This window comes from Cnephaeus nilssonii (assembly GCF_951640355.1).
Source record: "Cnephaeus nilssonii genome assembly, chromosome: 10".
Taxonomy (NCBI): Eukaryota; Metazoa; Chordata; class Mammalia; order Chiroptera; family Vespertilionidae; genus Cnephaeus; species Cnephaeus nilssonii.
The window spans coordinates 61,464,532-61,477,036 of record NC_137081.1 but is presented as its reverse complement, the minus strand read 5'-3'; the positions used below and the strand labels follow the sequence as shown (position 1 = coordinate 61,477,036).

The 12,505-nt window shown below is 43.0% G+C and overlaps 1 protein-coding gene and 1 pseudogene across 2 annotated transcripts in view; both read right to left on the bottom strand.

Annotated features, from left to right (window-relative positions):
* The window catches only part of CACNB4 (calcium voltage-gated channel auxiliary subunit beta 4), a 229,245-nt gene that overhangs the window by 82,428 nt on the left and 134,312 nt on the right, over positions 1-12,505 (bottom strand). The window lies entirely within an intron of this gene.
* The window catches only part of LOC307106511 (heterogeneous nuclear ribonucleoprotein D-like), a 40,651-nt pseudogene that overhangs the window by 22,480 nt on the left and 5,666 nt on the right, over positions 1-12,505 (bottom strand). Inside the window, exon 3 of the transcript in view lies at positions 11,068-11,141. The product of the transcript in view is annotated as a heterogeneous nuclear ribonucleoprotein D-like (transcript). The remainder of the gene's footprint in view (positions 1-11,067; positions 11,142-12,505) is intronic.

Sequence of the window (12,505 nt, the reverse complement as noted above, 5' to 3'; positions counted from 1 at the left end):
AGTTAGGCAACTGTGCATATTTTTTCTGAATTCAGAGGCGTGGAGTGGACGGGTTGGTTGTAAGATTTGTGAATTTCCAACTTGCAGGACAGAAAAAAAGAGCAGGGAGAGTGGTGAGGAGGCTATAGTATTTCCAAGAGAAAGAGCGTGGAGGCTTGTGTCTGGGTAGCAACAGTGAGGTAGTGGGAAATGGTGACACTCAGGATATACCTGGAAGATAGATCTGACAAGGGTTGCTGATGGATTGGATGTGGGGTGTGAGAAAGAAGAGTTAAACCCGATTTCAAGGGGTATGACTAAAGCATCTGAAAGAATGGAGCTGCCATTTGCTCAGATAAGAAAGAGGACAAGAAAAGCAGGTTTGGGGAGAACATCAGGAACTAGATTTGGATGTGATGAATAGGTAACCAGGTGGAGATAGTGAGTAGGCAGTAGGATAGAGTAGTGTGGAATTCAGTGGCTAGGTAATGGCGGGGGTTATAATTACTGTGTGTGGGGTGATTAGAGCACAATGAGTATTTAAGGCCTCAAGCCTGGATGAGATGAATAAGAGAATGTGTACTGATAGAAATAGGTGCCTAAGGATTGAGTTCTGCACCACTCCAAGATTTAGCAGGCAGAAGATGAGGAACCAGTCAAGGGATTTGAGAACTTGTGGCCAGAAAGACAGGAGGAAAACCAAGAGCGTGTATATCCTTGAAGCCAAGAGGAGAAAAGTCGATAAAAAAAGAAAGAATGATCGATTGTCTCAAACACTGCTGATCAGGCAAGCAAGAGCCTTCGCTATAACAACACAGAAGTCATTGGTGACCTTGATAAGAAGCAGTTACAGTGAATTAAGAGGAGAAAAGCCTGACTGGTGTGGACTCGCTAGTGAAAGGGGGAAGAGAAGTAGAAAGCAGAGAATCTAACCACTCTTACAGAGAATCTTGCTATTAAAAGCAGGGCCCCTGTGAATAAAAGTGAGGCCCCAAAGAATCTGTGAATAGAATTCAGAGAGTGCATGAATTTAGATTGAGTAAGGATTATATCTCTTAGATGAATTGTGTCCTCCCAAAAAGATAGGTTGCAGTCCATCCCCCAGTAAATCAGAATGTGACCTTTTCTGGCCATTTGGTCTTTATAGAGGTAATCAAATTAAAATAAGGTCCTTAAAGTGGACCCCAATTCAATATAATTGTTGTCCTTATAAAAAAGGGAAATTTGGACACAAAAGCAGACACATATTGCCCTAGCTGGTTTGGCTCAGTGGATAGAGTGTTGGCCTGCAGACTGAAGGGTCCCGGGTTTGATTCTAGTCAAGGGCACATGCCCAGGCTGTGTGCTCAATCCCCACTGTGGGGTGTGCAGGAGGCAGCTGATCCATTATTCTCTCTCATCGTTGGTATTTCTATCTCTCTCTCCTTCTCCCTTCCTCTCTGAAATCAATAAAAAATATATATATTTTTAAAAAGCAGACACATATAGAGGGAAGATGATGTGGAGAGACACAGGGAGAACAGCATTACGCTGCCCCAAGACAAGGAACATCTGAGGCTACAGGAGTTGGAAAAGGCAAAGAAGATCTTTCCCCTGCAGGCTTCAGAGGGAGCGTGACACTCCCCATACCTTGATTTCAGACTCTAGCCTCAGAACTGTGAGACAATATATTTCTGTTGTTTGAAGCCATCCAATATGTGGCACTTTGTTAGGCAGTCCTGAGAAACTAACATAGTGTCTAACAAGGTAAATTAAAAATCCCAGTGTCTCAATGCTAGCCTTAGTACGTATTTCACACAATTTAGTAAGCTATTAACAGGATTATAGTCTCTGTTCTGTGGGTACATGCTACCTCCTCAACAAGACAGGAAAGCACCTTGACAACATCTTATTGTATAGTGATAGCTAGTACTTTGAGTTATGTACCAAATATTAAACATTGTGCTCTGTGTATTTTATTTTATATAAATCCCCACAATCCTGGACGTTGTTAGTGTTATTGTTATTATCATTCCCTTTCTACAGATAAACTGCAGCTCGAAAAGACCAAGCAATGTACTCAAGATCACACAGTCACATAGTCTGGACTCAAATCTGGGTCTGAGAAACTCCACGTCCACTCTTTGAACCGTTAAATCCCGCTGCCTCTACTCGGGCGTCCCCCACGGAGCGTGGCACTGTGTTGAGTAAAGGGTACGCTTATGACATTTGGGCTCTTTAAGTTGTAGTGACACTGGAAATCCAACTCTATATATTTTTTAATTCTTTTTTAATTATGGGGTCACTATTAAAATAACTATATTGAGGTTGTTGTTGTTTTTAAATGTATGGAGAAAACTACCAGGACAGTCACCCCTAATACGTAGCAACCAAATACGTGCACTTCAGTTATCAGGCTTGATGTAGGAACTGATCTGGAATATGAAACGTGCAGTCTCATGCTACAGAATTTGAATGTGGGCCTTTGGCCCTGCGGAGGACGTTATTCAGAGGGATGTGGAGTCTTCCACTCCTGCTCTAAATAGAGTTAGGAGGTGACTGAGGAGGAAGGGACAGCCACACTGTATGAGTTTTGTAAGATGCAGAGAGGAAAACAGTTTTCTGCCCTTTAGGGAGAGAACAGCTGTTTTGTTCTTTCCCTAACTAAACATACAGATCCACTATGAATATGCCAAATATGCACATATTTGCTCCTTGTTTTCAGAGTAAAGGTATGAGCGATTCTCTTTTTTGTGTAGTTAACAGAGATCTCCATACCTTCCCAGAACTCACCTGGAGCAGCAGGAGTGGGTGAGAAATAAGTGTTTGTTGACTGGCTGATTAACTAAGTAGGACTTAGAACCATTAGAACATCAAAATAGTGCCTTCATTTGCACAGAATTGTACAGTGTGAAGCAAGGCTTCTTGTGCAGATGGAAGGAAAGTTCTCCAACTGAGAGGCTTGAGAATCAGAGACTTTAGTTTAACTCCTTGGCTCTGCTATGTCTCAACTGTGCCTTTGGGTAGATGACTAATTCCCTCATCCTCCATTTCTTCATCTGTAACCATGGGACTACTGTTATATGTATTCCGCAAATTGTTTCTGGAGTAAAAGTGAGATGATGCATCAATGCACTTGGCATGGGGCTGAATCAATAGAAATTATCACATGGCCTGATGCAACATCTCTGAACATGTGAAATTGATGCTTTGATTTTGGGTTGTGTAGACTCCTATCTTACCTAATAATAGACAAACATGTAAAATTGACCGTACCTCCGCTACGCCACCAGCCAATCAGGAGTGATATGCAAATTAACCCCAACAAAGATGGCAGTTAATTTGCATACTCAGCATCCCACCCAACCCCTGGTCTCTCAGGGCCTCTGGCAGCATGGAAAGGAGGGGCCGGAGAGAAAAGAGGCAGCTCCTGGAGTGGAAAGAGGAGGCTCCAAGGCCTGAGCGGAAAGGGGCTGGGCCAGAGTGGAAAGGTAGTGCCGGCAGCCAGGGAAAGGAAAGCCCATTCTAGTACGAATCTTCATGCATCGGGCTTCTAGTTTTATCATAAGAACAGCTTAACTAATGCCTGATTATTTGAACCTAGTGAAGCAAGTTATGTTAGTATTAATAAACTTTGGAAACAATCATTATGGTAGTTATAGCAGATCAACTATAAATGAGTCCAAATGTGGATATAATTCACTGTACCTGAATGCAGATGCTGAGCTCAAGAATTCAAATTACTTTGTATTTATAACATTTCACTACAAATTATCAAAATATGTCATGCCAATATGGTCATAAAAATTGTTATAATATTTGAAGAAAAGGTATTTATTAAGCTGTTATGAATTCATTTATTCAAATGAAATATCAACTTTTCAAAAAGGTTTCCCTTAAAAGAATATGAAATACCTAGAAAAGAAGATCTGGATTGCTTTCCAGCCTGACTGGTGTTGCCCAGTGGTTGAGTGTTGACTTATGAAGCAGGAGGTTATGGTTCGATTCATAGTCAGGGCACATGCCTGGGTTGAAGGCTCAATCCCCAGTACGGGGTGTGCAGGAGGCGGTCAATCAATGATTCTCTCTCATCATTGATTTTCTATCTCTCTCTCCTTCTCACTTCCCCTCTAAAATCAATAAAAAATACATAAAAAAATAAAACTCTTATTTTCCTTTTGCTATATTTTTTGTATAAGTGAATCTACTCATTTTTTAAATTCCAAGACTAGAATGGATCGAGTTTATAGGTGCTAATACATGCAGGAACTCCTGAGCCAGCTCTGAAACACAAGACAAAACAAACAAACATACAAAACTATATCAGCTTTACCTTAAGATTCCTAAGATTTTGGCAATTAAGCAATATGGTCTATAATGAATTGAAGTTGTGAATTAAAGTACAATTCCTGAATTTTCCTGTGCTATTTGAAACACAAATGGAAACAGTTTTGTGGAGTGCCAGAAAGCCCACGTGAATTTTCCAAGGATGGAAGTTCAAACAGTATGCAGAGAGTAAGTGATCCCTGACTGAGGAATTCTGGGAAGCAGCCAGCTCTGTTTATCACACAGAGGGCTCCAGCTTTCTTGCAATGAAAAGTCACCTTTAGGCTCCAGAGGACATTCTGGGATCATAGTGCATGCTGCTTCTGCGCACTTCTTTAGGGAATCTTAGCCAAAGACCTCGGCCAAGGAAACATGACATGGGAGACAGACCATCAAAGAAATTTCATGCAGATAACTTTTTCTTAAGTGGATCCCGTTCCACAAAGGATAGGAAAAAACTCTGGGTCCTGTTGTGAAATATTTTTGTTAAAAATGAATCGTGTTTAATTTCAGCTCTGTGAATGAACTCTGCCTGGGATGTCCTGTGGTATTGGTCATTTGTGTATCAACTGCCTCCTTCAGGAATGAAAACCAGCCTTCCTGGTAGCCTGACACTGAAAGTCCCCTCCTCCTTCTACCCGTCTCTCTCTCAGTAACAGCAGCCGGGAAGGCCCTACGCCCCGGACCACCTCATTAGGGAAGCAAGATGCCTATTATATCTTCAGGTATAAATCAGATTCTCTTCCTGCAGATTAATACGCTTTGATCTAATATGAACCAGAGAAACTGCCACTAAAAACCTCTAAATGCCCGCTTATGTTTCAAAGATTATAAATGTTCTCTGGGCTCTCACAGCATAAATCACTGAAGATACTTTAGTTGATTTATGGAGGTCATTTTATGAGAGTGCATTTGGTATCTTTGTATGTCTCATTGAATAAGATTTTCTTTGTAGGGATCGGAGGAGGCCTTGTTAGAGGAGACATGTAGTAGTCATGGGAGAGGCACAAATTAACTTTGAACCCAATTTCAGCAATGAATGAATTCCATTCCACACTCATAGTTTCCAATTTGTAAACCACCAAAATTAACACATTTCCACACACTCCTATCAGAGCAGGCCTTGTAAGTGACTAGATTAGATAATGACCTATATATCAGGAAGTCTCTTTTTTCTTCCAAATCCCTCCCCCACCAATAAAAATATCTCTTTCTCCAGTCCCAGGATCAATTTCTACTGTTAGTGTTAGGGTGTTGTTTTATTTTGCCTTGATCATCCAGAATTCCTTATGAACATGCCAAGACCTCTGGGGAGGGCACTACATTAAGCCTTTTTCAGTTCTCAGCTCAGAGATCACTTCCCAACCACCAGAGAGTTAGTGAAAAGCCTGGAGATGAAAGAGAAGGTATCTGAGATGCCAGAGCCCCCCAAAAGGAAGAAAACCTTTCTGAGTTTATTTTAAATTTTCTACATACTTTTGCATACTATGGAGAAAATAAACAGGATATTCTGGAATGGTACCAGCTCAGAAGTCAGAATAAAAACTTGAAGGTCTTCGCCCTGGCTGGTGTCACTCAGTTGGTTGGGCATCATCTTATGCACCAAAAGGCTGCTGGTTCGTTTCCCAGTCAGGGCACATGCCTGGATTGTGGTCTCAATCCCTGGTAGGGGCCGTGTAGGAGGCAGCCAATCAAAGTTTTGCTCTCACATTGGTATTTCTCTCGCTCTCACTAAAAATCAATAGGTCTTCTAAGGAACCAATGCATTATCTCTGCCTCAATAGTCTGGGGAATGCTATGCCAGGGATCATTCATGGTCCACTTTTCTGTAGACAGTGGATATATAGGGACTTGTGGAATTTACAATGAGCAATAGAATCTCATGTCATGGTGCCACATTTGAGGACTGCTAAATGGCCACTGATGTGGTGGTCAAATTCCAAAGTCTGACTTCCAACTGGCAAACAGGATCACCTCATTGCTAGGTGGGAGGTCTTCTTAGAGAGGATCTAGTTCATTTTCCAATTTAAACATTACATTCCATTCTATATAATAAAAGCCTAATATGCAAATTGACAGCCACTCCAACACACAAGATGGCTGCCCACATGTGGACACAAGATGGCCACCGCAAGATGGCCACCACAGATGGCCCGCAGGGGAGGGCAGTTGTGGGTGATCAGGCCAGCAGGGGAGGGCAGTTGGGAAGGACTATGCCTGCAAGGGAGGGCAGTTGGGGGAGATCATGCCAACAGGGGAGGGCAGTTGGGAGGGACCAGACCAACAGGGGAGGGCAGTTGGGAGGGACAAGGCCTATAGGGGAGGGCAGTTAGGAGAAACCAGGCCTGCAGGGGAGGGCCATTAGGGGCAACCAGGCTGGCAAGGGAGGGCAGTTAGGGGTAACCGGGCCAGCAGAAGAGGGCAATTTGGGGCGACCAGGCCTGCAGGGGAGGACAGTTAGGGGTGACCAGGCTGGCAGGGGAGGGCAGTTAGGGGCAATCGGGCCGGCAGGAGAGGGCAGTTAGGGATGACCAGGCTGGCAGGGGAGGGCAGTTAGGGGTGACCAGGCCTGCAGGGGAGGGCAGTTAGGGGCAACCAGGCCAGCAGGGGAGGACAGTTAGGGGTGACCAGGCCTGCAGGGGAGGGCAGTTGGGGGCGACCAGGCTGGCAGGGGAGGGCTGTTAGGGGTGACCAGGCTGGCAGGGGAGGGCAGTTAGGGGCAATCGGGCAGGCAGGCAGGCGAGCGGTTGGGAGCCAGCAGTCCTGGATTGTGAGAGGGCAGTCGGACATTCTTCGAGGAGTCCCAGATTAGAGAGGCTGCAGGCTGGGCTGAGGGACAACCCCCCCCACCGTGCACGAATTCCATACACCGGGCCTCTAGTGTAAATAATAAATGTCACATGGTCTTCCAGTCTCTGCTGGAACATCTGCTGGGCTGGGGAACTTTCTCATTCAATTTTCAGAAAGTTCTGAAACTGTATTCTTATGTTTTATAAAAATCTGCCTCCCTGAGACTTCTACCCTGAGTTTCCACAGAACAAGCTACAGTTATCCAAATATCTAAATGAGCCTTTTTGTACCAGAAATGGGAATAAACACACTGCCTTTGATTTAAAGAAATTCTAGCACTTTCTCAGCAAATGTGAGTTAATAAAGACAGTAAAAGTCTTGTCCAAGGTTATCTCGCAAAGTATGCAAATGTGCTAACATGGCTCCTGGACAATCATGTCAACTTTGACCCACAGACAAGGATGTACAGAAAGTTCCTTAGCCCTTCCAAAAGATATTGAGATACTATTCAAACCATTCTGAACTGTTTATTTCTTCTTTTATGGCTATATATTTGCATCTTCTTTTTGAAAGGATTATAAAATAGAACATTTTGAAATCTTATCTATGTACTAGAGGCCCAGTGCACAAAATTCGTGGATGGGTAGGATCCCTAGGCCTGGCCGGTGATCAGGTCCAATTGGGGCTGTCCAGCTGCCAGCCAAGGCCTCCCTTCCCTGGCAGCCGGCTGCCAGCTGCCGGTCGGGGCCTTCCTTTGTTCCACACCGCCCCGTGGTGGTCAGCACACATCATAGCGAGCGATCGATCTCTTGGTCAAACTCCCATGGGGACCATTTTCATATTAGACTTTTATGTATATAGATATAAAAGCCTAAGTGACTGGCCGACCATTCGACTGCCTGACCGGTAGCTATGACATGCACTGACCACCAGGGGGCAGATGCTCAACACAGGAGCTGCCACGCTGCAGTGATTTGCAGCTGTGGTTCTTGGGTGACACACCCAGAACCAGAGAGGAGGGAGCCCAATTCCAGGGTGCATCACCTGAGAACTGCCCTCTCACCATCCAGGACCCTTGTGGGGGGGATATAGGAGAGCTGGTTTCAGCCCAATCCATGCAGGCCAGGCAGAGGGACACCACCAGTACACGAATCTGTGCCCTGGGGCCTCTAGTATTTAAATAACTAGCCTCTGGCTCATTATATAAAGCCCTCCCTAATCAAAGGTTCTACCCATCTGTGTCTTTCCAGAATGGTACTGTGTCTGAGTGAAGAGATGAGGCTAGCAAGGAATGGAATCTGCTCCCTTGGGTATGCATAGGCACAGGGTATCATTTATTAGTGCTTAGAAATTCATCCATTTTTAATTTTACTTCAGGTTGGATTTCTATATGTAAGACCTTTCCCTATCATTTCTGAGTTTTATCAGAATGTCAGTGGGATAAAAAGATATTTCTAAAATGACATCTGAAGTATGAGTAGGGTTGAACTATCGCTCTTTCTCTCCCCCACACATCTGGTGGAAGGAACAGAAATATGGCTGTAAACACAGCCATAGATGTCAACACCGTAGTAAAAATAATGGAAGGAGTCAAAGATTAGAACTAGCAATGTTTTTCTGGTGAGAGGAGAGCTGGACTGCGAGCCGGGACACTTAGATTCTTTCTCAGCTCTGGTTTGAGATCTTCATAGTTCTCCTTATAGCTCATCTCATAATACTTTTCCAGATTCTTCCTAAGAAAAGTTTTAAAAAGCTAGCATATACTGTTGCAAGAAATTAACCTTTTTTCCCCCTGCCCTTCCTTGTTGGAGCCCTTTGCGCTCAGTCTGCAGCATCGACATTGCTTCAAGGGGAATTAGGACTGGCATCCAAATAGTAGAAATGCAGTGAGAAAAGTGAGCCTATACTCAGTTTTGACTTCCAAAATAGATTTAAAAAAAAAAAAAAAACTTACATGAGAAATAATAGCTTTGAAAGCCAAAATGCTTATTTCAAAGTAGTGGGTTTGCATGAGAGAAGAAAGTGCCCTTAAGAATCAAAGGGAAAATCTTCAGGGAGAAGACGAAGGGAAACGAGATGGTCACCTGAATTTTGAAGGTAGAAAGGAGGGATGGGTACCTGGGGAGGTTTGTAGGGGGCCTAAGGCAAGGGGGTTGTGACTGAGGGTCCACCAAAAATAAATGGAAATGGGTCAGGACTTTCCTTGAACAAATGACAGTCTGGAAGCCTCCACACAAAGCATCATCCATGACCATTTATGTCATCACCATGGGTCCCTTAGGCTGAAGTCTTCTCTCTGGCAGGTGAGAAACTGCCACTCCCAGGGCACCTCACCTGGGAGTTAGCCAACCAAAGCAACTAGCATGGTCCAACAATTTGCTGAGTCCCTTCCAAATTGCTCCATGTGAGTAACCGTCTTCTCAATGACACAGGACACTTATCATCAGGCTCCACTACCAAGAAAATATTGATAGACCTAGACGATCTATATATATAAAAGCCTCAGCAACCAGCTGACTGGCCGACAGTCCAACCGGTAGCTATGATGCACACTGACCACCAGAGGGTACACGCTCAACGCAGGAGCCGCCAAGCTGCGGTGACTTGGCAGCTGTGGTTCTCGGGTGACGCACCAGAACCAAAGAGGGAGGAGCCTGATTCCAGGGTGCATCACCCGAGAAACACCCTCTTGCAATCTGGGACCCCTTCAGAGGATGTCGGACTGCCAGTTTCGGTCCAACCCCCACAGGCCAGGCCGAGGGACCCAAACCGGTCGGTGCACGGGCCTCTAGTATCATATAACAGCTCTTGGCAAAAGGGGAAAAAAACAAAACAAATGTAAACATTAAAGGCCTAGCCAGTGTGACTCAGTGTTTGAGCATCAAACTATGAATTAGAAGGTCCTGGTTCGACTGCTGGTCAGGGCACTTAACAGGTTGCAGGCTCGATACCTAGTAGGGGGTGTGTAGGAGGCAGCCGATCAATGATTCTCTGTCATCATTGATGTTTATATCTGTCTCTCCTTCTCCCTTCCTCTCTCCGAAATCAATTTTATATTTATTAAATGAAATGAGTGAGTGAGAGTTTTTTTTTCTTATTTGCTTCTTAAACATTTTTTCCGCAATTATCTTTAAAAAATTATATATATAATTATAATTATATAATTTTTAAAAGATAATTATATAATTTTTTAAAGATAATTGGGGAAAAAATGTTTAAGAAGCAAATAAGAAAAAAAACTCTCACTCACTCATTTCATTTAATTCATTTCTTAAAGTAAAAAAAGCCTAGCCTCTTAAATAGGATTGGCTGAGAATTACACCAATTTCTGTATCAAATAATCTGTCCTACCTCACTAAATTATACTCGTTAGTTCTGAAATAGGTCCCACAAACACACAAAAAAATTGTTTCAGCCTAATCAAATTTGCCCAAGTAAGGATTCCTAATTTACCTACATGATTGGCAGTATTAATGCAGATATATACGCACAAGCAAAAAGCAAATTAATAAGCAAAGGAGTCCAGTTTTTTCTAGGAGGAATGGTTCTTGCTGGTTAAAGTGACATTTATAAACATTGTTCTGAGTCCTTACGCTACACATGCAAGATGTGAGGCACAAGGTGTTGACCTCAAACCAAACAGCATGACACGGGCCTTCCAAAATCTCAAGATCTCTCCAGAAAGAAGCCTCTGCATTTGAGTAGGATTTAGACAGAAGGTGGCACCAGAAGAGAGAAACGGTAAGAACAAAGGTGAAAAGGAGTTAGTGTTCAGGTAATGGAAAGTTTCAGCGCAACTGCTTTTCCAAAACAGGACTCCAGACTAAGAGGCCAGATTTCTGACCATTTCCTCTCTATGACTTGGGGCCAATCTGAGTGTTGGGCGTGCCTTTGGGGCATCAGGAGCCATGGGAGGAGGTACAGGATGGAATTTAAGTCTCTCAGACTCAGCATTTACTAACTGCTAGGCTTCAGGCAAGATACTTATCCTACCTGAGCTTCAATGTCTTCATCTGTAAATCCTTCATCTGTAAATACTGAATCCTTGAGGCAAAATCCTCAGTCAACTACAAAGTAGTAAAGAAGGCAAGAGGAGGCTAAGTGGCCTTAATTTTTTAAATTGGAGATAAAATAGCTTTGCCAAATACTTGTGTTTCTACTGGTGATGTTATGATAAAGGTTCCTAAGAGAGAGATGTGTAAATGAACTATTTCATTATTGTCCCATAACTGTGGCATTTTTCTGTCAGGCAGTTAAAATGGACTTAGGAAGGTGTCTCTCTTTCCAAATCACCCCTGGTCTGGCTCGGTTCATTTTATATATTTCCTTGGAGGTATTAAACAGAAATCTACTTTCTAAATGCTACTTGCTCATCCAGAAGAATTCTTTGTCTCTTAAATAATAGCATGGGAGAGTCTAATATTCTCAGAATAAAGCTTCCTTTAGTCCACAACTTAAGAGTTTCCAAAAATAAAACACTAGCGATGTTTATAAATCCATTTCAAAGGATCTGGGTAATTAGTCATTAGTCACAGCGTGCTTATGGAGGAAACCGATAGATTATTACACTGGGTTATTGTTAGCAAATGCCTACGTGAGCATTTCTGTGTGCCCAATTTTGTGCCATGCATTGTGTGGGAGTTTAAAAACAACTTTAAGCACTGAACTGTTCTCTTTAAAGTGATTCATTTGATGTTATGTGGATTTACTTCAATAAAAAAAGGGGTAATTGTTAGATTAGCAGCTCCCCTCAAGAAAATTATGGTTATGTTCTGATCAAGATGAAAACTAACCTTCATTCACCCAACAAACATATCCCAGTGTGTGTTTCATTCTGGGTAGACAGGTTAGGGGCTAAGTTGCGTCATATGGCAAATACAAATGCCTGGAATTGATGGAGACAAGATGAGTGCTGGCTTCTTGGAGGAGATAGTTTTGGCCATGAAAGAGTACTAAGCGTATAAGTAAAAGGTGAAAAAAAGAGTGCTTTTCGGAAGAAAGAATTTTTTAAAAGCAACCCAAAAGGTGACCCTGAGCATGGCATAGATGCTGGTCAGTAAGTGATTTCGATGCTCTTCTGTTATGACTACAAGAAATGCTCTGTGGAATTCATCAAGCCATTTAAGAGAGTTATTCACAAGATGGAAAGTACAGGATGTGGGATAGTTTGATGGATTCACAAGTGTCAGAAGATGCCTATTGATGTACCAAAAACCAGGCAGGAGAATCATCTCTAGTACGGTGTTGCTGGTTCCGAAATAGGTCCTGCCCCAAAGGTCATTATCAGACACTTGGTTGAAGACATAAGTGGCACTGATGGTCAGATTTACAGCTGACCATGACATTTGGAGAGGACATTCATACATTGGATGACAGATGGAAAATCCATAAAGAATTCATCTGACTGAAATGATGGCAAGATTGAACAAGA